This window comes from Lontra canadensis, unplaced genomic scaffold, assembly GCF_010015895.1.
Source record: "Lontra canadensis isolate GAN:19392208 unplaced genomic scaffold, GSC_riverotter_1.0 scaffold32, whole genome shotgun sequence".
Taxonomy (NCBI): domain Eukaryota; kingdom Metazoa; phylum Chordata; class Mammalia; order Carnivora; family Mustelidae; genus Lontra; species Lontra canadensis.
The window spans coordinates 4,409,579-4,431,894 of record NW_022631026.1 but is presented as its reverse complement, the minus strand read 5'-3'; the positions used below and the strand labels follow the sequence as shown (position 1 = coordinate 4,431,894).

Here is a 22,316-nt window from a genome sequence, read left to right as displayed (position 1 = left end):
ATTAAGACAGAATAGAATAAGGAACAGGCAATGGGGTGGGAGGGTGGGAGCAGGCCTCTGGGAAGAGTCAAGAAACCAGCTGTTGCTCACTGACCATGCGACCCTCACGGCCTGTCACCAGCCCTCCATGGACCCACGGCCTCGCCCCCACTTTGGCCGCGAGAGCTGGCCCCCAGGGTTCCTGAGGTCCACGAGCCCCTGCTGCTCCGACACAGCGGAGCAGGGTAGCTCGGCTCCCGTGAGAGTCCTCCCTCCTGCGCTGCCGCCCCAGCAGCAAAGGTCTTCCCAGAGGTGGGCAACTGGTCTCAAGGAAGACAGCAGCTCCTGGACGCAGCCCTGCTACTACGGGTCTGTCTCTGAGCCCACGCTGTGCCTGCGCCCCTGAGTCCTGTTCTGTCCATCAGACCCTGTAAACACTTGGCACCCTCCCGTCCTACCAACAAGTCCACCTGAGGAGGCCCTCCCCTTCCCGTTCCCGCACCGGCACACCCCGACCCTTTCACTGGCATCAGTGAGTTAGCCAGCGTTGGTCGGTTCCCACGATTCCGAAGCACTGTTCTAGACACGGGATCGCGAGAGCCAGGCGCGCAACGCGGAGCACCGTTGGATAACCAGAACCTTCCTTCCCTGGCTGAAACACCTTCCCCAGGAGGCCTTAGCCTGAAGGAAAAGGGATCAAATGAAAGGCAGAAAATGACAAGGAATCTGTTCAAAGAACCTTCAGGGAAGGTGAGAGGAATCCCCTTTCAATATGCTGCGGTTTTAACTTATTTGATCTACTCCAGCCAGAAAACTGAGTAAAATCTGCACCTTTCAGAGATGTTTTACTGTACTGATATTCCAAGTTCTGTTATGTCTGGAGTGTGTCTTTGCCTTCCTTCTGTCCAGGAGCTGGATGGGGAGGGTGATGGGGGGCCGGGGACACTGGAAACACAGGACAAGGCAGGCACTGGCACTCCTGGCAGCCAGAGGAGATGAGGGGCTTGGGGCAGGGAGGCAGGCACTGAACCGGCAGGAAGACACCGGGACCCACTCGTGTGTCTCAAATAAGCAAGCGGCCTAAATGGTCCGGCCTGAGGTCCTGGTGGTGCATGGGCAGGCCAGGACCAAGAACACTCCAGAGGTCAGCAACATACAGAGTCTGCACACCTGGGCACGGTACATGCTGTTCACAAAAAGAAAGAAGCCCCAAATGGAGTCACAGGTCCCCAGCAGCCTCTCCTAGGAACGTAACCTTTTAAAAGCCCTTTTGAAAGGTCCTGATCAGCTCTGGTGAGGCCATCTGCAGGATAAAAAACCTGACTGTCGGGGCAGCTGGGTGGCTCTGTTGGCTAAGCATCTGCCTTGGGCTCAGGTCTGTGATCCCAGGTCCTAGGATCAAGTCCCATGTCGGGCTCCTTGCTCAGCAGGGAGCCTGCTTCTCCCTTGCCCTCTGCCTGCCACTCCCCCTGCTTGTGCTCTCTCTCTGTCAAATAAATAAATAAAAATCTTAAAAAACAAAACAGAATAGCCCTGCTCTTCTTTATTCCCTGAAAAGAAGACGTCCTGGCCTGAAACAAGCCCTTCTTCCTCCTGCTGATGCTGGCTTCTTGCCCACCGTCCCTCCCACAAACACCATCTCCTATGGTGTCCTGCGCCTTGCTGCATGGGGCGCTGCCTGGCTCAGGGACTGCTCAGTGAAGCCAGCGAGGTCTTCAAATTTACTTGGTTGGATTTCATTTTTTAGCACGTGTACACATACACTGGAATTTCTGAAATGCAGGTCGATGTTGCTGGGGTGGAGAAAACGTTACTTAGCTCACACAGGCTGCCACAGAGGTTGGGGACCCCCACCCACACCATTACTAACCGAAGGGGACCCCAGAGTGCCAGGCTCCAGCACGGCTCCAATCACCAGGAAGGTCAGCCCTGAGCAGATGGACAGAAGGTCCTGCCCTCTGGGAGCTTACACTCCATGGGGAGTGGCCGCAGCAACCCAAGTCAGAGGTCGGGACCCGTTGGACAGGACATGGTGACAAATAGAGCCGATGACAAGTGCTCACATTCTGGACACTCTGAAGGAAAAGCTTCTGGGACGGCTGATAGTCGGCTGTGGGTGTGAGCAAGGGCAGTCAGGGGTCCCGGGCTCTGACCCAGCAGACAGGACAGAAGCCAGGGAAGGAGCTGGTCTGGGTGGTCTGAGTTTCTCCAGCACCTGCCCACTGGCTGCGGGAACATCAGTGAGACCCCCTGAGCCGACCCCCTCCTCCCCCAAGTGGCAGACATTATGCTGGGAGCGGCAGAAGAGGCAGATGCTGGGCCAGGCAGAGCTCCCCAGAGCCTTTATTGAGCCGGGTTTGTGGACCAAGGGCCAGGCCCTCTCCTCAGATGGCCTTCAAACTCAGAATACGTTTTTTTTTTACACTTTTAAAGATCATAAAACCACCAAATCACAAGCCAACAAAGAAATGTAGGCCACCAAAACCTAAAATACTCACTCTCTGGCTCTCCCCAGAAAAGTCTGTTGACCCTTGCCCTATTGATGGGCATCTCAGCTCCACACATGGGGCCAACCCAGGCTTCCTGAACAAGGCTCACAAAGACCCTGACAGCCTCCCCAAGAGTTGGTTCCAGGTCACGACCACAGCAAGGACTGGAGCAGCCGGAGTCCTGAAAACGCCAGGTGCGTGAGCACAAGCGCTCGTCTGTACACTGAGAGTCTGACTCCCCAGTATGGGACATGAGGGGTACTCGCGACAGACGAGTGAAGCTTGTGAAGGACACGTCTCTGCTTTCCTGCGTTGGTGTCCCAGCCCACTGAGACCCTCAGGCTCCCAGGATGTGTTCTGGAAAGAGTTCAGCACAGGCCAGAGGGCCCAACCCACACCCTTGAGCCAGGGGACACTTCTCATGGGAAAGCCCACAGGAGGCTCTAAAGGCCCCACTGCTCTTGGGAGCATGGCCAGGAGCGCTCACGGGGCCCCCATGCAAGCCCTGCAGCCCACGTGGGAGTCCAGCCACATTCAGGCTCCACGTCTCTAGATCTGGAAACCATACCATGTGCCATTGCCGATCCCGGCAGGGCACCAACAGGCAAGTCCCACCTGAAGAACAGGACTGGTTCTCCCTGACCTGGAACTCACCGTACCCGTGACAGATCCTTCCTATGATATCTCCACATGGATCTCTAACTTTGGGTATCATCAGAGCTCACTACTAACGACTAATAAATTGTGACCCGCTGTGCACGGGGCTGGGCAGAATCCACGGCATTCTGGTCCATGGACCTCAACTATCTTTCCAGTGTCATAACAGTCTGAGAACCACCGTTTAAGGGCTCTCTTGTTAAAAAAACAAGCAGGACAAGCCTTAGGAATAGTATGTCACCCCAGCACTATGACGATTGGGACAACCACGCTACTAACCTTTATGTTTTCCGAAACACAACGGCACGTGGCTCATTACAGCCCCCTCTTCCTCAACCCTCTGATCCCCCACATGAAACCACCCACACCCCAGCCGGCCACACCCATCACTCCCTGTCACCTTCCCCTCTCTGGCGCCCACGGCCATGTTCTGACGTATGCAATGAGCACATCTCGATTTCTTTGCTCTCTTCCCCCTCAAGAAGCTCCACGAGGAGGTCAGTATTACCATTCGACAACTGAAAAAAACACACTCAAAGGAAAAATCTGCCATACGTGATTTTGTTCTCTCCCTTACTGCCTAGTTAACTAGGTAGGAAAAGACCTGTCTCCATGGGGCAATGTGGGTTTCCCTGGGGCGGAGAGCAATTCCCTTCCCCAAGAGCCAAGGAGACAAGCCAGTGGGTCTTGCTCTCCTTACACAGACAGAATAGAGGCGGTTCCCCCAGAACTATCTTCTGATCGGAACAGCATCTCTTGGGCTCTTAGGAGAAGTGGCCTTTATTTCTGGCTTCTCTGCCCCACCTCTGTTCTGCACTCCATCAACCAACACTGCAGGGGCAGGAAGTCGGCTCAATTATCTTCACTTAAAACATTAAGAAGCAGGGTTGGGGAAGATCAGTGATTTGCCCGAAGTCCCACAGTAACAAGTAGCCACTCCAGGATACTTCTCCTGCGGTGGGAAACCCACATTCCCTTCCTGTACCACAAGCCTGGGCTGCACCATGTCCCAGCGGTCACCCCACTGCCCTGCCTGCTGGAGACTGGGAGGGCTCCTCCCCCTACCAGGTCACCCCCTCCACAACACAGAGGGGCAACCACTCACCCGGCTGTCCTAGCTTCTAGAAAATGGAAGAGGCTGCCCTCTGAGGGCATGTACTGCTGGTGCTTTAAGTTTTCCCACCTGAGAAGAATATTTTTCATCACAGAAAACCTTCTGGTTGTTCCATTTGCATCTTGCTTAATGATGCTAACAATACGACTATTTAGCAAGCTACAGGGCAGGAGCAAACCCAGCACTCCACTTCCCTAATGAGAAGATGGGTCACTCCCACATGAAGGCTCTTCTGTCTTGCTCAAAGTCAATGCCAAAGACTGTAATGCTAATATCTGGAGGGGAAAATCTCTCCTCACTGAGCCTCCCAAGCTCTCCATGAAGAAGGCTGGCCCTCGCTTTGTCCTCACACAGGATCGCCAGGAGATTTGGAAGTGCCCGCCCACCGCAGCTCCGTCCCACCAAGTCAGAGACTAGTCCCAACAGTCCTTGCACATCCAGACCCCAGCCACCACTCTAGAACTCACATTCGGGCAGGAACTCCCCATCTCCCCCAGTCCTGGCCCTGGGTGGGGAGACCCTAAGTGCTGATGAGCTCACAGGATGGACACAGAGCCACCAAGTCATGACAGAGAGAAGTGACGGGGGCGGTGCTGGAAACCCCTTCCCGCCCCACCTGTTCCCGATGCCTCGCCTGCCTCCACGCTGCAGCCGCCGGCCAGACAATGCTGGGAGCTGTACCGGATGTTAAAAACAAACGGCAGAACTTACTCAAAATTAGCTCTGACATGGTGGCGTGGGTCCACAGGGCACAGGCAGACCTTCCACGCCAAGAGAAGAAAAGCCCCGGACGACCAGGGTCAGTGCTCTACCCGCAGCCCACTGTCTCCTGAGCCCGGAGCTTTGTTCACAGCCCACCCCCGGGGGACCGAGCGTAATCAAATAAACTGATGCAACTTTTCCTGAAGGGAGACGGAGACGCGAACTTCTGATTATTCCCAGGAAAACACCAGCCACAAGCTGGGAGCGGGCTTCCAAGGGGGAGCATTCCTGCTGGGAATGCCCAGAATAACACAAGTCTCTGAACCATATTCACTTCCAGTGCAGCGTGGCAGCCTGGGTCTTTGCTCCCAGGACCCAGGCACGGAGCCCTCGGCCGCGGAGAACAGACGTCGGCTTCGGGGAAGGACGGCACTGCTGCGGCGATAATGGGTCTAATGGGACCCGTTTCTCTTACGGACGTGAAACTCTGGTCACTTGAGAATCATTAATATAGTCTGACAGCACCAAAAATAACAGAACCCACTCTGTCCAACCACTGTTTTCCTCACTCACAAGTTAGCACCGGGCTCAGACATATCCACGGCCGTGCACGGGTTTCCTGGCGTTCCAGACGGAAGCAGGTCCAAGTTCTGCAGGGTTGAGTAAGGTCGAGTCTCCCCTCCTCTCCTGGCCGGCTCACCCCGCCCCCCACCCCCGTGCCCCCTGCAGGAACAAAGGGATGGGCTGCAGTGCTTTCTCGGGGTCCCTGCCAGCTAGGCACCTGGCACTACCATGACCACAGCCAGTTTCTCCCCCTAGAAACTGAGGGTCTTCTCAAGAGCCTCCCCACACACACGTCCTCACATCTCTCCGGGCTCCCCTCTCCTCCCCGGCACGCCTCACCGTCTCGTTTACCTTACTTACTGTGTGGACTCTGTCCCCACTCCAGAATGTGCTGTCCCTTACGCAGCAGTCTCCATGTGGCCCGCTCAACCCTCTGTCCAGAGATCCCACAGCAGCACTCCCACGGCAGACCCACACCACGAGAGGAGGTCGGCACACTCACACGCCAGACAATGCCTGGCCAGGGGGCACGTGGGAACAGGGTGCTAAAAGGACTGCCCCGTCTATTCCCTGAGGAGCTCCCTAGCGATGGGGAGAATCCTACACCCGTGGAGTACCGACTGCCTGATACAACGTTCGACATCACACCTGGTTCGATGTGCTCTACGCGGAAAGTCAATATTTGCTGAGTGGATGGCTCAGTAACTACTAGCAATTAAGGGTGATTTTCTCTACAGTGAAATAAAAAAACACTCATTTTGGCCCAATAAATTTATGTGGAAATTGCCCAAAGGACCATGGTGTGAACATGCAGAAAATCTGCCAAGCTTCTCTTCCTGGGAACCAGGGCACTGGCTCCCGGCCCCAGCTCTGCCCTCAGCCAGCTCCGTGACCTTGGCAGATCTCAAGTGCTTGGAGCCCTGATGTACGCACGTAGAAAATGATAGGGTTCATTTTCCACCTGTAAAATATCAACTGCACATTTCCTAAATTACAATAACTTGGTTAGAGTTAAAGAGACACCAATCAATTTGCATTATTGCAAACGCAACAAGAGGCCTTTTGGACAAGCAACAGGCAATATTCACTGACGTCCTTAACAGTTTTGAAATCCTGTGATCAGGAAGCCCCGTGTCTAGGAATTCATCCACAGAATTAAAAACATCAGGGGCACGAAAATGCTCATTACAGTATTTCCCATAACGTGGTTAAACTTGAAGAGCAAGGATACAATTTTTTAAAAGACTATCAAAACCAGCAGAAGCAGAAGAATGGAAAAGTGCAGGTGCACGGGTTGAAGTTCAAAATGATACAGCAGGTGAAAAGAGGTTTTGGTCAAAATCTGCAAACTTCACCTATGTTGATCCCTGACCCAGAAACCCCACTTCTGGGCACGGGAACAGTATGTAAAGTCAGTCACGGTTGTCCTGTTTGAAACAACATAAGATGAAAAATGATCCACGTCGGACACTGGTGGAATAAGGCGTGGAGAGTCCACACCGTGGACACTGGGCCACTGCCGACAGCGCAGATGGCTTGCTAGGCATGAGAATGGGAAGGTCTGCGAGACACGTTAAACAGAGAGAAAGCCTACAGAGGTACATCCCGCACCCTGAACACTGTGACCTTCACGTACGTTTGCACTTATGTTTACCTGCATAAAGAGATAGTGTATGAGTACCCTGGATCTTAACTAAAACAGCCTCCTAACTCAGTGGACGAGGCTTGACGGTGGAGGGAATGGCCAGGCATAGAGGCAAAGAGAACTTCCTGATATTTACGTTTAAGTAAATCTGTTTGCAAACAATATGGACATCCCTATTTTAAAATCACAAGGTTTTGGGGGCGCCTGGGGGTCTCAGTTGTTAAGCGTCTGCCTTCGGCGAGGGTCATGATCCCAGAGTCCTGGGATTGGGCTCCCCACTCAACAGGAAGCCGGCTTCTCCCTCTGCCACTCCCCTATTTGTGTTCCCTCTTTCACTCTCTCTCTTTGCCAAATAAAATCATAAAATAAAATGAAATAAAATAAAATAAAACAAAATCACAATGTTTTGGGCTTCCTTCAGCAGCACATATATTAAGATTATGATGTTCTAATAAACTGAATTTGAATGTTATACTCATGGTGGTTCAGGATAAAGAAAGGGTCTCCCTCCTGGTCTTCAGGCAGTGAAGGGATAGTGTCTTTTCACTCGGCACACCGGCCTGCCTACCTAGAGTTACGAAACATACATCACTATTACAAAAATTGAGAGAAAAGTTCCCAATGATATTTAATAGCATTTTTCTCCTCTGGGCTGGCTTAGAGTTCCAAAATTGTCAGTGCATCTCTGCTCTTCCATATGTCTTTTTCGAAACCAAGATCTGACATTTAATTTATCGTCAACGGGTTCAACATCCTTCAACGGGCCGAGACTTTGGACGAGCCCCTGTCAGCTCGAGGAGAAAGGTGTTCACAGGGCCAGGCTTCAGGGCACAGTTTTTGGTTTCCCCACAAGGGGGGAAGAAAAAGAAAAGGAAAAAAGTGTCATTAATTCAAATAAGAATTAAAAAAAATAATAATAAGACCTACTGTTTATTGAGAACTCCTGGGCCACCTGCCCTTATCATGCATCTGGCAGAGGGGCCCAGGCACAGGGAGGCCGGCCACGGAGACCAGTCCAGGCCCGCTCTCCTACCCACAGGGCTCTGTCGCCTGAAATAAAACTAGACGGTGTGAAGCCACAGGTGTCACGAGGCGGCGACACCACTGGCCACGTGTGGAAGGAACCGTGCTTCAAACCCATTCAAACAACACCCGTGGAGAACGGTGTGAGTGAGCTTCCGCCTCCCATTCTGCAGGGTAGTGCTTGAGAGGGAGCCGGTGACCGAGCCTTCCGTGATCCACGGGGGAGCAGGACCACCAGCCACAGCCCAAGAAACTGGGACCAGTCCTGACTCCTACGTCCTTCCTCCAGCCGCGGAACAGCCTGCTACCCCAAAGGCCAGGAAAGGTGCGGCGCATCGGTCAGCAAATTTTATCCACACAGGGTCAGACGGTAAGTATGTTGGGTTTTGAGGGCCGTAGCAGCAACCGGACTCTGCTGTTGGAGCCCCGAGGTAGCCAGGCACAGCTACCGCTCCCGAGGGGCCTGGCGCCGGCGTGCACGTGTGACCTGGCAGACCGCACGCGGCTGGCGAAGGTCCTGCCGGCCCAGCCCCTCCCCTTTTCCACACGGTTCACTCACGTGACAAAGGTATATCCCCCTAAAATTTCATTTCCACTCCGAAATGCCTGCGCCTGCTGGGCAGACATGTCCCAGCCTCATTCTCGGCCCCCATACCGCCCTCATGGCCTCCCAGGACTCGGATCCCATTGGCATCGGGAAAGAACATTCCACCTTAGCCACACGCGCTCGTGCTTTTTGCCTGAAGTTCTGGGCCTTCCCACACATGGCCCTCGCTGGCACCGTTTCAGCCACATAAACAGCCACCCCTCTCCTTCTCCATGAGTGAATCTGCGTCCGTCCCTCACGAGCCTGCTGTGGCATCACCCAAGACCCCCACAGACAAGCAAGAGGACCCCGTGTGAATCTCAGGGGCCCGTGTCCGAGGCGCCTTCCCCACAAGGTAACCTCCACAGCAAGTGGACGAGAGTCCCGGGGTCGAAGCGAGGCCACTTGGCCTCACGCTCCTGACGCTTTGTAGCTTTTGTTCTGTGGGTTTGATGACAATGTGGAAGCCCTCCTATGCCCACATCCTCACAGAGGCCTAGGAAGTGCCACAGGACGAACCCAGCCAGCCTGCGGTTAAACAGGGATTGTAATTCTGAGGAAAGATCCTCAGTCTCTTTTATGCACGGAGTATGAGACACCATGTGAGCCTCACACAAACAACGTCCTTCATGGAAGGTGTATGTGGTCTCTGGGATCAGAGGCCACTGGGTTTGGATCCCACTCAGCTGCCACGTTACCACGTCAGCCATGCTGCTACGGCAAGTCCTGCAACGCTCATGGTTCCTGGGGCGCCAGATTGAACACGACACACATACCACTTCACTTAACCTTCTCGCTGGATGTGAAGTGCACACTCGTATCCCCATTTTACAGATAAGAACACTGAGATGGTCAAGCCCCACAAAGTCTCCCCTGTTAAATATCGGAGCCCAGTATCACCAAGGTAATGCAGATCTCACAGCTCCAACCATAACTCATGGCGTTGTGGGCACTGCTGGAGGCAGGGTCTTCCTGCCTCTGATCATTCAACATGTGCCTTTGGGATTTTTCTGCCCCCGTTGGTAGAAGATGGGCACGGTCTGGCTAAGGTGAGCTAGAGAACTGATCTCACTACCTCTGTCCTTCCTGATCACCTGCCTTACAACGGCAAGTGTCTATAAAACGTTTCCTCTGGAAGTTCCAGCCAGGACACAGCCCAGGGATGGGACCCCTGACCTTGGCCTGTACAGGAGCATGTACAGGTTGGACACATCCCAGAGACACTGCTGGTGCCTTGTCAGCCACGGTCACAAGACACATCTGTAGCAAGCCGCCAGTCTCTCAGGCAGGGGTGTTCATAAGCTAGAGGGGCCAGGAACCAGGGGACCTAGAAAGGGAAAGGGGTGCCAAGAGGAGTCTAACCCTACTTTTCCACTCCAAAAAATCGCTATTAGCCCATAGAAGAAATCACCTGGGGCTGCTTCTGCTCAGCCCAACCCACTCGAAAAATTCTTCTAAAGGTAAAAATAACTTGCAGGCATACAAGGATGCGTGGTTTAAGACGACGAGTGCGGGTGAACGCCAGAAGTTATATAATATCCCGGCTGTAGATTGGGGGAAAGTTCTCTCCCCACAGTTGACAAACGAGCAAAGGGGCACAGCAGCATTTCAGACTGTCACTCAATCACCCACAGAACCGCCACGCAAATGAGCGAGCTTGTGCCAACAACCCTGCCTGGGACAAGGAGGTGGGGAGGCGGAGGAGGAGGGGGACCAGTTAAAATTAGAGTCTGCTCAGGGGGGTGCCATTGCTTGGGCTTCCAGGGAAGAGGGTGGGAGCTGCTGGCTCCAACCTGGCAAGCTGGTTGGCTTTTACGTGTACGAGGCAGTGGGCATAGGGTGGGGGAGGAGCCATCCCTGCCAGGACCGCACTCATGAACCAGGCTGCCATCTCCCCACCCTTTTGCAAACCAGTGAGAAGAGATCAGAAGGAAAACCACATTCAGTTCAAAAGCAGCAAAGCAGGAAGCTGGAAATAGCTCTTCTGTACTCTCTTCATTTGCAGTAGGAAAGCATTCAAGGCCTCACTTCTAAGGCGGAGGTCGAGGTGCAGGTCAGACATCGGGAGTTGAATCCACGCCAAAAATACAGTAAAAGAGCAAGGGAGAGCCTTGGGAATCCTATTGTCCACACTCTCGTTCTCTACATCACTCAGAGATAAGTGACTTCCTCTGTCGAGGACCCAAGCGGCAGAACAAACTAGGAGACAGGACTCCTGATGCCTAGATCATCGGTGTTGCCGGGCCACCCCACTGAGATTCCAGGGCTGCCTACACTTCCTCTACAGATTGACTGGCAGCCCATTCCTTGCGAGCTGCTCCATGGGGCTGAAATACTGGGCAGAAGGCAGGAAGTCGGCCAGAGGGAAGGGTCAGGGAAAACACCATCACCCTAAAACTACCTTGTCCTCAGCCAGACCCCATCTAAGAACCCCATTTGTTTTTCAGTCATAACCATCCCATCCCAAAAGCTGCTGTGTTGTTTATTTTGCAGCTTTCTGGATCTTTCTGGTACCTGTGCCGAATGAGATCAGGATTATCCCGTAGGGCAAACGGGCCGCTCATCGGGGCCCTCCCCACTCCGTGCAAATCTCACGGTGCCCAAGGAATCAGGCTGGCTTGAGAAACCAGACAACTGAAGGTCACACCTCACAGCCTCTTAAACATCGAGGGAGCGGAGAGAACACCCATCCGCACAGCCCTCCCAAAGGTCCCAAGTAACTTCCAGGCTGGGGCCAGCCTCAAGCCAGCTGGAGTTTCTGGAACAAGGACAGCACAGCGGGGCGGCAGGAAGCCAGCAGACAACACAGTGAAGCAAAATGAAATGGTGATCAGTGCTTCTGGCTTTCTACAGCCACCTGATACTCCACAAGGTGTGTGCTCACCCTCCTTCGTAATCAAACAGGTAAGAAAATGCGGCAATGGAAAAAGACACGTTTAGGAAAATCAGGTGGAGCCAGGAGTGATTTCAGTGCACAAAAATCCACATCCTTGAGGTTTACTTTCTTTAAGAAACATGTTTATGCCCTCAGTTTTATGCAGGCCATGGCTTTGGGGGCATAAATGTAGCTCAAAACTTCCAGTGAGGATGAGGGTCTAGGAGGAAACACCAGGCCACTGAGAGGTCACTGCAGGAAAGTCATACGTAAAGAAGGCTCACGTCACCCACATTCCAGGCCTGGACACCGAGTGCTGACCCCAGGGGCACCACATCACCTGGGTCACACAGGCCTGCAGCCCCTGCTCTCCAGGGGAACCTGGGCAAGTCACTGAATCAAGCCAGGCCTCAGTTTCCACATCTACTAAAGGAGGGTGACTCCTGTCATTTGCGAGTTCTGTCAGAACCAAGGACGGCAGACCGGGCGGCGCACACGATTTACTGTGAGTAGTTGTGGGGGCTGAAGTCTGAGATCAGGTGTCCCAGGGCTGGCTCCTTCCGGGGCTCCAAGGACAAGCTGTTCCAGGCCTCTCTCTCCCCTGGCTCACAGGTGGCTGTCTTCCTTCTGTGTCTCTTCCCACTGTCTTCCCTTCTGATGTGTCTGTCTCCAAATTTCCCCTTTTTAGGAGGACACCTGTGGTGCTGGTGCACAGCCCACCCCAGTGGCTTCATTTCTACCAGATTCTTTCTAGAAAGACCTTGTCTCCACATAATAGCACATTCCAAGGTCCTGGGGACAGGACTCAGCACGGGAATCTGAGGGCACATAGCCCCAGCGATTCTCATGGCCATCGTGAGGATCAGACACATGAACAGACATGACACACTGTTATGGGGCCTAAACTATGTCAGTGCTCTGCCAGGAAGGACAGCTGCTGTGGTCGTGATGACTCGTGCTCCATCACAGATGACGGTCTGTCACCAAGGCCACAGCCATGGACCAGGAGGCAGGAGAGACCCAAGATGCCTGAAGCCATGGCCACTGTGTCCCTGAACCTGAGACCTCATCTGACCGACACGCTCCGCCAACCTTCTGCTGTCACTGCCAGGGAATGGGACGGCTCTCGGAGGATGTGGCATGACAGTCACTGCCTGCTCCTATGTTTGAGGAGAGTGCTTCTCTGAGGTGTTGGCAGCTGCCCCACCAGTCCGAAAGTGCATCCTTTGTCCTGATGAAGAGTTACTTTGTTTCTCCCTAGAGAAACTGGCTCAACTCATTTGTAATCAACAAATTGATTCCAAATGCTACATTGTATGGGTGGAGAAAAGGACCAAGTTATCAAGGTGGGTTTTTCTGCTGTGAGGAGACCAGGCTGGCCCTGAGGAGCGGAGGGGGTCCTCTGCCCCTAGAGTTCTGCTGGGAAGCCCAGGGCCTCATTCTCGCCGGGGCCACAGGCCACACTGTAATTACTGGACAGTGTGCCATGTTCCCAGAATAAACCCTTGGTTTGCCCTGGCCGAGGATATGACTAGCAATTGGCTAAGTTGGATATTGCCAACCAGAAGTTTGTTCTGGCATTAATTCTGACCTGCCTGCCTTCTGTGCCCTAAACATTCACTGTCCTCCTCCTTCAACCAAAATAAAGTACAAATGTCTTCTGCCAACATATTTTAACTCGTGAGTCATCCCAGAGGATATTCTCATTCTGTATTTTCTAATGCAAATAAGGAAATCCAGAAGGTTCTAGAATGCATCTGCAGAGCGGCTGCCAGAGAAGACACTTGATAAAGGGACCCAGGCAAGGATGGGCAGGCTGGCTCCCACCGCTGTCACCATCAGCCTGAGCCCTGTGGTCTTAGCCTCATACCATCCCAACCGATGGCACAGCGCCTTCCCCACAAGTCCCCTCTGTTCCATGTCACAGCTGCAGGGCCCCTTGGGAACAGCGTGATAGAGCAGGAGGGGCCCACATTTAAAAGCAGCTAACAACAAGTCCCAGAGAATGCAGGCTCCTTTCAAGAGGAAACCGTTTCCCCTACAGATGTCCGCGTCTCATTGCATGCAGTGACCCGTTTTTGGAAACCATTCGTGTTCCTTGAAATGCTAATAAGAGGCACCCCCAAAATACAGATTCCAAAAACAAACAGATTTGTGCTTTGAGTTTAAAAGTATGTTCATGTCCTTCAACTGATCTGATTCTCCCAGCAAGCTCCCGGGTTTTTCCCCATTTCCACACATAGGAAAATGGAAATCTATGGGAGAAATGCACCTCGCTTCCCCCAGGAACAGACCCTGAGACACTGACCGAGTCAAGTAGCTTATTTAGGAAGAGATGCCAGGAGCACGGCCGTCGCTGCGGGGAGCTGAGGTAGGCTGGGAAAGGTGAACGGTAAGGATCTGTTCGCCAGCAATGGACAGGGCGGTGAATGGAAGCTCTTCCCTCTGGGGAAGGTGGGGGGGCTCTGTCACTCCCTGCTCATCATCACCCCATCCTAGAGGCAAGGGAAGCAGCTCTCCGTGGGCAGGGACTGCTCCAAGCGGGGCTGGTGTGCTCGTCTCCACACCCGCAGCCCCCACAGGGGCAGGTCAAGGGGGTTCCTGACACTAAGTCCTCAGGCAAGGAGATGCAGGTGCCCACAGTCAGGCCAGGTGGCACTGGGGGGCAGGGCTAGGGTCCTTGCAGGCCCTGGGTCTCCTGTCCTTCCCCCAGCTGGGCGTGCCTGAGCCCTGCGCTTCTGGGAAGCTCTCCTGTGGACGGTGACCAGGAGCCCGGCCCTTCTGTGGATGAGGAATTCCGTGTTCCACGTACAGAGCCTGGTCTGTGGTCATCTGCCAGGCACAGTAGACTCTGACTGGAGGAGGAACAACTCAATGGTGCAGAGATGGGTTAGAATGTGTTCCGCTCCACATGTGAACTGCTAAGACCCTCTGGTCCTGGAGCGAACAACGGACCATTGGGGAGTCCCAGGAGGGGTGGGGACTGGGGGCATGTGCTAGGACACGGGGATGGAGGGGCCCCCAAAATGCCCTGCAGATGGCTATAAACTCATGACCCCATTAGCAGAAACCAGGCAGGAACCCAAGGGTCAATTTGGGGAAAGGCGTCTGTGTAGTGTAGACACACACCCATGCAAGAACAGAGGGCTCCCAGGGGGCAGCATCCAGGAGGTGGAATCCCAGGGCTGGCGGCGGGGAAGTCGGCCCTGTGCCTGCTGGGGATCAGGGCCCCTGCAGAACCCCAGCGCTCGCCCACCCGTGGGCTCCCTCTGCATCCTGCGCACACAACGCCCCCCACGGTTCTTATTCCACTGAAGGAACTAGCTTCCTCAGACCAAGTGACCAGCTCCCCGAGACTATTTATTGTGCTGCGGGATGCCGGCGGAGGAGGCCCTCCTGGAGAGGGCATCGAGCAACGATGGACCTCTACCTTAGAATGTTTTTTTTATAACAGGCTGCTAGGGATATTTTGGGGATTGGGGATTTCAACAGTGGCAATTTGTCCTTCTCCCAAAACAAACCTCAAAGCACAGGCTTGCAGGTTCTGGGAAGCCGCTCCTGCCGACCAGAGACGGCCCCGTCTGCATCTCTGCTGTTTTGCATTCTGCTCCCTGGAAGGACAACATCCCCCACGTGGGGGGTAAGCCCAACGCTGAAATCTTCCAGAAACGCCCTGGCCAACGTGTCATGGTGACACTCACAGGGCCGACCAAAGCACCTCTTTTCTTACTAAATACAGGACGTCAGAAACAAGGCAAACACAGGGCCTCACAACGATTGTTTGCTGAGTGAATGCCTTCTCTTGGACTGAATGTGTGATTGTGGTGTTTGGAGTGTGTTTTCCTCTCTTTCTTGTTTCTTTCTTTCTTTCTATTTTTTTCTTTACTAAATTACACTAAATGTTTAACTCTCTTAAGACTAGAATGGACATCCTGTTTCGAGATGGGAAACAATATAGGAAAACCCCAGTGAACCTGTACTGGCTGTAAAAATAGGCATTTCCTTTTACTATTATAAAATTAATTACCAAAAATTAAGAAAAAGTAAATGTCATGCTTCTTTCACTGTTTACCCGGAAAGGACAGGGAAATGGCTTCATCTATGGAGCCCTGAAGACACAGCCCTGTAATGTTCCCCAGAACCCAGGGCACGGGCCACCCGCCCTGCACCTCCTGTGAAGTCACACCCACATGCACCTGCTGTCGATGTGAGATGTTCACACCCATGTCCAAGGGTGTAAGAGGATACCCAACCCCTCATAATGGTCCCCAAAACGCATCAAACCCTAAACATGCAGACCTTTCTGTAACTGGGTAATTGCAAGAAAACATGTTCCCTGCAAGAGGGGGCCTGGGGCTGCCAACCCGCTGACCCAGCCCTCCCCCCAGACCCCAAAAGCACAGCTCTGCACACACACCACTGAGCAGCTCAGCCTCCCGCCATGGCCACCAACACACCCCCTTGCAGCCACCAAGGATGGGTCCCATCTCCCCTCCCGGCCACGTCACAAACCACCCGGGGCAGAGTGTTTTATGCATCCTGTGATGCCCCATCCCGGCAGCACCCGGCCCACGGAGCTGAGGGAAGCTCTCGTCGACGCACCCCTCCAAGGACGCGTCCCACAGAAGTACTCAGAGGACTCCTCCTGACGCAGTGATCTGGCTTCTGCATCCACATTCCCCGCACCCTCCTCCATCTCAAACCACAGGACGGGGACTCCACAGAAGGAGAATTCGACAGAGGGTGATGTGCTCTCTGGCTGTCGGTTTTGTTGTCTGTTGCTTTACTAAAATCTCTGCTCCACCTGCAACAGTTTCCTCTTGTCGGGGGCCCATCCGTCAGTCCTTCCACAGCACTGCCTCCAAACTGGTTGTGGGGGCCAGTCGGTGAGTGAGGAGCCACGAAACTTGACAACCAGTCCCCAGCGCGGCTCCCAGAGGGACGGTTCTCCCGTGCAAACCCCTACCATGTGCACACCGCGTGCCCCGCGTCTTCCTCTCACGTGCGGCTGTCTGGGGAGATAAACTATATAAAATTCATCTTAAAAACCCCAATTCTTCATCCAGCGATGGCACGTAAAAGTCATCTAACCCAGAAGCCCTGGGTTTAATCTCCAGGTGTCCTAAAACAGCAAGAAGGCCCCCCTCTTTGACGGAAAGGAAGGACAGAAGGGAGGGAAGGAAGTTACCCTCCCGGGTCTGTCCGAGCCCCTCCTCTGGCCATGTTCTCTCCTTCTGTCCTTCTGGGTGGAGGCCCCCAGGGGGACGGCATCAATGAGGATTCAGTTACACAGATTTGTCTGAGCAGGGAATGAAGCAAGACAAAGGGGCTTCGCAGAGGAGAACAAGAGCCAAGCGGCAGCTCAGCCCATGGCGAGGCACGTCGGGCGCTGGGGGGCCCGGGCCTCCCGGCTGCGTGGCACCGAGGTCTCAGTGGGGACCAGGGAGCACGCAGAACCCATCCGACCCGGCGGGCTACGTGTTAACTCCGGGGCCCCAACAACAAACTGGGCAGAAGTTCTCTCACCCCTAAAATGGACGGACACGTGTCCACCTGAAGGCTCCTTGCCTGGCCCGTGACAGTGAACATCTGCCCCACCAGGTCAGGCCTGCGTTCTGAAGTAGAGAACGTTCCTTCCCCCGGGGAGCTCTCGATGGCACCTTGCCCCCTCCTCTCCAGGCCCCAGTGTGTCTCTGTGGAAGGAGCAGTTCAGAAAGCAGCGTCATCACATGTCCAAACCCAGACACAGGATCTCAGGAGTCGAACTCCTTCCCCTGGACATGGGAGCCAGAGTCCAGTCTCTGTACAGCTCGTCCCCCCCAGTCCTCAGCTCCCGTGCACAAGACAGTCCTCTTACCCATCCACCTTTTAAAATCACCAGGATGCTGGGGCTCCTGGATGGTCGGTCAAGCTTCCAACTCTTGATCTCAGCTCAGGTCACAATGTCGGGGTTGTCAGATTGAGCCCCATGTCAGGCTTGGTGCTGAGCATGGAGCCTGCTTAGGATTCTCTCTCTCTCCTCCCCCTCTGCCCATCTCCACTCTCTCTCTCCATCCTTAAAGAAAATAATAAAATGAAATAAAATAAAATCATAACACTCATGTGGTCTCTCTTCCATGGCCAACCCTACCACAGTTCAAAGACCCCCAAAAGTTCGGCACCAGCCTCATGATGGGACAAACCAGAGGAAGAGCATAGGGTTGTCCAGTCATGAACTGAAAACATCCTCTGTGTGGGAACCTGGGCTGGGTGCCGGCTAAGGACACCCCACCTCAGGAAGCTTACACACAGCTGATGAAATAACTCATAATTGACTGATTGCCCGGTATGACCTATTTAAGTCTACCTATCCCATTGATGTAGCTGTCGCCACAGCCCAAAGGGATATATTCGTGGTACCCTGAGTTTACAGATGAGGACAATGAGCCAGAAGGTTAGAGCTCACACAAAATGTGACACATGTTTACAGTAAGTGACGGGGAGTTTCCAAATGCCAACAGACACGACCAGTCCCATGTCCACCCTGCCTCCAGGGACAGCAGCTCCAGGAGGAGGCAGCATGTCCAGGCGGCCTCGCCAGGAATGCTTCACGGAAGAGGGCCCTCTGGGATCAGGAGGATGTCACTACATGAGAGCAAAGCAATGCCAGGCAGACCCACAGACGAGACACAGGCCCAGCCACGCTGTGGAAGTGAAGGCGTGGCCTGACAGGGCCACCCATGGCACGACGGACCTCGCCAGGGTTCCCGTTTACTGAAATAAATGCTAATGGCCTCCTTGCTGAGCACATCTCATCTCTCCAAACCCATGAAGATCTCTTTCAAGGCCGGATCTACGTCTCTCTTTGGATCCCCAAAAGCTGTACTCACAGAGCCCTGAACAACGTCAGTGATCAACACAGAACTTAATGAACAGTTAGCATCCTGAGACAGACAGTGCACTTTTACAGGAGTCTGGTCTCAAAAATAAAATGCCTCCAACCCACAGAAAAGAATTCGTTCTTTCCCGGTCGGATCTGGGCTGCATACATCATTTTAACACCTGAGTACAGCTAAAGGAAGAGAGTATAATCTGAGTATAGATCAAATACCTACAGAGCAAGCAGCCTTTCTGGGATGGGACAAGGGGCAGCAAGAAATCCGTGAACCGACTTAACATTCGATGTAGGAAAAGAAAGACATTTACTTCTTCTCTTCCACCCGCGGAAGCCTCCCAGGTCTCCGCGGGCCACTCTTGCACGGGCGCCACGCTCATCTTCACTGTATGGTTCCAAATTTTTAGTACATGTGCATTATCAAATGATGTTTTAAAAGAGAAAATACAGCAAAAGGCATAAAGAAGAAAAATGATAAGTCCACGAGCCAAGAAAGACAGCAAGGGGACCTGGTTTACCTCAAGCATCAAAGCACCACACACACACACACACACACACACACCCCTTCAGCTGGCATTACGCTGACCAATGACCTCACACCATCCCTTTGCTGCCAAGTTCAAAACAACACGCAAGCCAGTTCTTTCTTCCGCAGAAGGAAGTGCACAAACCACTCGTGGACGTGCTTCTGGGAGCAGGGCCAGGACCCTGTGACACTCGCCGGGCACACACGGGGACCCACGCGGGCACAGACATCACAGGCATGACCGCGTCCTCTGTGGACGAGGAGACTTGGAGGCACGGAGAAGAAATAAATGCGGAGAACAAGCGCATGGCTCTTCTAACCCCCATCGGCCTGTCTGCACGCCAGCACTGTCTCATGTACACCCAGCAGGAGTCACGACTGCTTTATCGTCACTTCACAGACCAGGTCAAGTTCCTTCAGCTGCGTGCATCAGCCCGCACCTTCTCCAACACAAGACGGCCGCTCTCATCGCCCTGAGCAAGTAGCGTCTGGGATCCTGGCCGCCCTCCCCCCACGCCACTGTTCTAACACAAAAGCAGAGGTTCCCTGCCTGGCATGCCTCCCATGCACCAGAAGCAAACCTTCGCTAGGTCGCATTTTCAAAAGTAAGAACGTAAGCCGGACTCGAAGTGCTGCTCTGGAAACTTGTGAGAGGCGCGGCTGGGCTTTAAAGGTGTCCTTCCAAAGGGACAGACGTCCGCGCTGCACCTCCCAGCCCACCCCAGGGGAGAAACAGAAGGAAATAAAATCAAAGGGTTTCAATGACCAAAAAAAAAAACCAAAACACTGCACAGTTTACATTCCTCCTCCCGTGTTTCCATGTCATTTTCCATCGGCCAGACACTACAGGCAACGTGTGCATTTGTAAAGAATAACTGATTCTCAGAATCCTAGGGAGTGAAGTCTGGGGTGGGGTGCTTAGCAAACAAAGGGTCAGAGCAAGGAAATGACAGAGCGGACCGCATAGGCCCCACGTGAGAGCAGGCACCGAGGTCGGAGACCTATGTCATGCCAGACAAGCCACGAGTGGTCCCAGGGGCCCAGGCACCCCACCGGCTGCTCCAGCTGCCTACACTTCCCCGGGATGCAAGCGACCAAATGGACTCCAGGGTCTCTGTGTTCTTAACCATCAAACTCCTTCACAGAAGTTCTCTGTCCCCGTCCCACCTCCCAGTCCCTCTGCTTCTTTCTACCTTTGCCCCTTGCCCCGAAAGTCGCGAGCTCATCGCAGAGCTGAAGGGGACAGAGCTTGGAAACTTCTTCCCAAAGGACAGACACCAGCGCTCCCTAACATTTAATATAAAGTGTCGCGTCCTAGCTGCAAGTGCTTCTGCCGAGCGGTCAGTGGGGGGACTGCCTGTCCCTCGCCACTGTGCGTGCAGACAGAAGTCGCCCTTCTGAGCACACAGGCAAAGGCCACGACCCTTGAGGGGATGCAGGCCGGGCTCGGCTCCCGCACGGCCTCAAGTCCACTGGGCTCCAGCACGTGTGAGCTAGTGTACATGGAGACTAAGCAGAGCTCATACCAATGCTGCCCGTGACCCCTGGCTTGCGGCTGGAGGCCAGGGGCAGCACAGACCCAGGCCCTGCACCACGCGGCCTCAGGGGGCAGAGAACAGGGTTCTGGGTCCTCTACCCCAGTTCACACCACACGCCCTAGGGGGTTTGGAAACAAGAGGAAGAGAATGTTCGGCTGCCAAAACAGGAGCGTTCTGTGAGCGTGCGGCCTGCGCGGGTCTGAAACCCGGACGGCAACCCCACAGCCAAGCACAGCCTCGCCCTCAGGTGACGCCGCCTCCCCTGCCAAGCACACGAGGCAGGCAAGGAGCACACAGCACGCGTGTGTCTCTGACTTCAGTGTCCTTGGGCACATGCAGCAGAAACGGAGAACCGCTATCAGTGACCCTGTACCAGGCCCTGCCCTGCACGTCCCCCTGCCCACATTCCCAGGAACCACTGCCCTACTGGGAAGGATCCTTTGGGAAGTCAATTATGGTCACAGGGTCGCTCCCAGAATAGTGGACAATAAGGCTGTGGCCTGGCACAGAAGATCCACATCAAAGCGCCACGATCGTGCCCCTGTGATTCAGGAAAGGGTCAGCTGCGTGGCGGCTGAAGGCGCAGGTCATGGCTGTCTTCTGCCACTTCCCAGAGCACCTGCTGCTCCAACAGCCACGGGCTCCTGAGGGGGTGTCACACGGGTCACTCTCTCCAGATGTACACTCTCTCCAGCACACACAACTGGACGCTTGGGCCTGGAACTTTCTCTTTAACAGGCTGCTCTACTAAAACTTTTCTTTCCTTCCAAACCAGGTGATAGCTAGAGGGGTGGGGAAAAAGCAAGGCGGGCTTGTCCTCTCTTCTGTCCGTTTGTCTGGGCTGTCTCTGTTGCAGAAGTTAGCAAGCCAGCAAGCTTTGTCGTGAAACAGCCCTTTGACTCTCTGGACCTCTGGCCAGCCTTGCGAGGGGAGCAGCAGGTCGGAGGAGTGAGGACGCAAAGGGAAGGCTGGGGCGAGGCTCAGCGGGACCGGTTCCAGCACCCCACGGGAGGCGCACATGACCACCTTCCATCTGTCACCTCGCAGAACGTGACAGGAGCCCTGCGGCGGTCCATACGTTCCCTCCATCCTAACCACCCACTGCAGTCTGTTAAGGCCTCACGGGGCTCATCCTGGATCAGAGGGCCTCGGCAGCAGCCTCCACACCCTGAGAGCCCAGTACCAGGCTGCTAAAACCCAGACACACTGGGACCGGGCTGAACGGGGTGGGGTGGGGGGCCGAGACGCCCACAGCACCGACAAGGGGTTGTCGGGTTCAGAGACTGAGGAAGGCGTACAGCACACAGGACATGTCTTCTACTTCAGGCCTTTGCAGGGCTGGTTCTCCGATTATACCCTTAGGGGTGCTCTAGGGTCTCAGAAGATGCCCAGACCAGAAGCCCCAAACAGTCTCAGTACTTAGAGACAGGACAGTGTTACTCGCAAAGCTCCCTGGAAGAGCACGTGATCGACAGCACAGGAGCACCACCCCTGCGGACTCCAGGGCACCCCGTGCATCAGGCATGTGGGGCCAGGACCACGCGCGCCGCGGCAAGCAAACCGGCCCGCCCCCCGCCGGCGGTCACAGCATCGCAGTTACAAGGGGACACAAATGGGGCTTGCGTCCCGGCTGCTCCTTCACTCAGCAACACTCCCATGTGTGTCTGACCTCCAGGGGCTCTCTCAAAGCCCTGCAGACGCAAGGCCTTCCTCGCTGAGCTCACAGCACAGTCGCCGTCGAGCA

General features: G+C 54.3%; 1 protein-coding gene across 2 annotated transcripts in view; it reads right to left on the bottom strand.

The window, feature by feature from the left end:
* RNF144A (ring finger protein 144A) overlaps window positions 1-22,316 on the bottom strand; it is an 80,869-nt gene that overhangs the window by 44,065 nt on the left and 14,488 nt on the right. Inside the window, exon 1 of one of the 2 annotated variants that reach the window (XM_032866782.1) lies at window positions 4,951-4,967. The exons of the other annotated variant lie outside the window; for it this stretch is intronic. The gene's annotated coding sequence lies outside the window, so the exon portion shown is untranslated. Of the gene's footprint in view, window positions 1-4,950; window positions 4,968-22,316 lie in introns of those variants that run through there. 2 annotated transcript variants of the gene reach the window in all.